General features: G+C 45.3%; 1 non-coding gene across 1 annotated transcript; it reads right to left on the bottom strand.

Annotated features, from left to right (window-relative positions):
- Positions 1–373: 373 nt before the first annotated feature.
- On the bottom strand, positions 374–446 carry Trnam-cau (transfer RNA methionine (anticodon CAU)). Its single transcript has one exon. It is a non-coding gene; the product is annotated as a tRNA-Met (tRNA).
- Positions 447–3,439: the final 2,993 nt, after the last annotated feature.

The following is a 3,439-nucleotide window of genomic DNA, read 5'->3' as shown; positions in this document are numbered from 1 at the left end:
AGACCAGGTGCAGAACGACTTGGCGAGCGTGGGGCGTATCCGAGGATGGAGAGATGCGGCCTCGAACCGTGCATTGTGGCGTCAAATTGTTGATTCAGTGTTATCTGTTTAGATGTTAACTAAATAAATGAATGAAAAGTTGAGCTAATTGGATGAAGAACTGCTTTTTATGGCCTTTCTCACTTTACTTGAGGGGCTCAGAACCTATGTCAGCATAAGCTATAAAGTCTCTACAAATTTGAATCACTTAAAACCTATTTTAATGTAAAGACTAGAGAAATTTTGAAGAATTTTTTGAAGAGGTTTATATGAAAAAAAAAACATTAATGCTCCCATGCAATTAATTTCCAACACATTGTAACAAAAAGTTAACTGCCCCGAGTGAGGATCGAACTCACGACCTTAAGATTATGAGACTTACGCGCTACCTACTGCGCTATCGAGGCTGATGACGTGGCATTTAAAATTATGATTTTTCAAGCGTAGTAAACAACCTGAACTGCTCCACTCTGTAGTGAAACACAGAGAACCTTATCTACACTCTACTGAACACATCGACGAGCTACACAGGCAGGTATAACGCCAACGAGAATAAGTGCAAAGAAATAAAATAAAAACTGAGAATAACAGTCCGTCCATCAACAACAACACCGCACCGCACCGAACGGTCGTAGCCGATAAATTTAGAACCCCAGCCAGACGAGCCAGCAGCAGATAAGGTGAATTTTACACTCTCGGTTTCACTTATCACATGGTCGGGCTCAATCGTATCAACAGGTTCTGCTAACAGAACGGTGGCGATGGCAATACAAAGTAGGAAAGTTATTGGTAGCTGATGATGGGGTTTAATTGATTTAGAATGCGATCGATTTGGCATTCGAGACGACTGATAAGATAAACGGGTTTTCGAATCGGTCGGATATCTTATCGCATCAGTCACTAAGTGGTCTTGCATTCCGGGATCGTAAATTCCGGCAGAAAATAGTAGCACAAGTTGTACCAGTATTGCTTCTCATACTTCTCGTAGAAACTTGTGGAATTGCAGGAATGGAAAGGACTGTAGTTCTATATCTTGCCCACTAGTAACAACTATGCGTGTTTATTGATTTGATATGCAGATTTATGATGTTGTGAAATCTGCAGAGGATATTACTGCCATAGAAATGCGTAATATTGTACAACAATAATCACTGATTTATTGCTTGAGATAATAAATAATTATAATGTGTAATAAATTGAATGAATACTTGATCGTAAGCTCGTTCAAATGGATTTTTGTAAGACTAACCTGAAACGATCAACATTCGTAGCAGTTTTTATTTTCATTTTGCAGCGTTTGATTGGGTAATCAGAACACAAATCCATCTAATGCCGATGGTAGGGGAAGGGTAATGGTAGAACAGTTCTTGCAGATCACTTAAATGCAATGGGATAGTAAAAGGATGGGTTGGAGGATTCAGGTAAGGCTTTAAAATTGTGTCGAGCCAATTGCAAAATATGAGCGGATAGTTCCTAGATAGTAGGTAGATAATTGGTTGAGAATGATAATATACAGAAAAAAAAACTCTTTCACAGATGCATTTCGCGGGCAGCAGGGACTATGTCCAAGGGCTTGACGATCCCTCCCCAGGTCATCTGCGAGTTGTGGGGCTTGCCTAGGATGGGGTGGGGTTTGACAGTGGGCCCTGTTAAATTCCTATAAAAAGCTACTTGTATCCGCAAGTAGGCCCCGCCAAAGCGACCGTTTGCCGCTCAAAGCGCACAAGCCCAAGTCATGGTGTCAGGTGGGACACAAAACACGACGGCCCGCCGACGAGACAGGAGGTTTGCGCAGGCCCAATAAGCCGCCTGGAAAACCAATAATTACGAACAATATAAGTGATAATGCGACTCAATATCATCGGCAAAGACCTAGGCGACGAATAAAGGATCACGATTGGAAGTTTGGAACATGGAACTGCAAGTCGCTAGGTTTCGCAGGTTGCGACAGGATGATCTACGATGAATTACATCCCCGCAACTTCGACGTCGTGGTGCTGTAGGAGATTTGCTGGACAGGACAAAAAGGGAGGAAAAGCGGGCTTCGAGCGGCTACCTTCTACCAAAGCTGTGGCACCAGCAACGAGCTGGGAACCGGCTCCATAGTGCTGGGTAATCCCAATCAACGCAATGATGTGCAAGCTGAGGATTAAAAGACGTTTCTTCAACTATAGCATCATCAACGTGCACTGCCCACACGGAGATCCGACGACGAGAAAGAAGCGTTCTACGCACAGCTAGAGCGGACATGCGATGGATGCTCACTGCGGGACGTCAAAATCGTCATCGGCGACATGAAGGCTCAGGTAGGAAGGGAAGAAATGTATAAACCGGTCATCGGACCGAATAGTCTGCACACCATGTCGAATGACAACGGCCAACGATGCATAAACTTCGCAGCCTCCCACGGAATGGTAGTCCGAAGCACCTTCTTTCCCCACAAAAATATCCACAAGGCCACATGGAGATCACCTAACCAAGAAACGGAAAACCAAATCGACCACGTTCTAATCGACGGTAAATTCTTCTCCGACATCACGAACGTCCGCACTTACCGCAGTGCGAATATTGAATCCGACCACTACCTCGCTGCAGTATGCCTGCGCTCAAAACTCTCGACGGTGTACAACACGCGTCGAAGTCGGACGCCGTGGCTTAATATTGGGCGGCTACAAGACGGTATACTAGCCCAATTGCTGAACGCCGCCTACAAGGTACTCTCCCAAATTTTATGCCGTCGACTAGCACCAATTGCAAGGGAGTTCGTGGGGCAGTACCAGGCGGGTTTTATGGGCGAACGCTCCACCACGGACCAGGTGTTCGCCATTCGCCAAGTACTGCAGAAATGCCGCGAATACAACGTTCCCACACATCATCTATTCATCGACTTCAAAGCCGCATATGATACAATCGATCGGGACCAGCTATGGCAACTAATGCACGAACACGGATTTCCGGATAAACTGACATGGTTGATCAAAGCGACGATGGTGAAGTGCGAAGTGCAACTTTCAGGGGCATTCTCGAGTCCTTTCGGCTACGGCAAGGTGATGGTCTTTCGTGTCTGCTATTCAACATCGCTTTGGAAGAGGTATTACGGAGAGCAGGGATTAACACAAGTGGTACAATTTTCAATAAGTCCGTCCAGCTATTTGGCTTCGCCGACGACATAGATATTATGGCACGTAACTTTGAGAAGATGGAGGAAGCCCACATCAGACTGAAGAAGGAAGCTAAGCGGATCGGACCAGTCATCAACACGTCGAAGACGAAGTACATGATAGGAAGAGGTTCAAGAGAAGACAATGTGAGCCACCCACCTCGAGTTTGCATCGGTGGTGACGAAATCAAGGTGGTAGAAGAATTTGTGTACTTGGGCTCACTGGTAACTGCCGAAAAT

This window comes from Armigeres subalbatus, chromosome 2, assembly GCF_024139115.2.
Source record: "Armigeres subalbatus isolate Guangzhou_Male chromosome 2, GZ_Asu_2, whole genome shotgun sequence".
Lineage (NCBI taxonomy): Eukaryota > Metazoa > Arthropoda > Insecta > Diptera > Culicidae > Armigeres > Armigeres subalbatus.
Note: the sequence above shows the minus strand (reverse complement) of the source record. Positions and strands in the feature narration are given on the sequence as shown.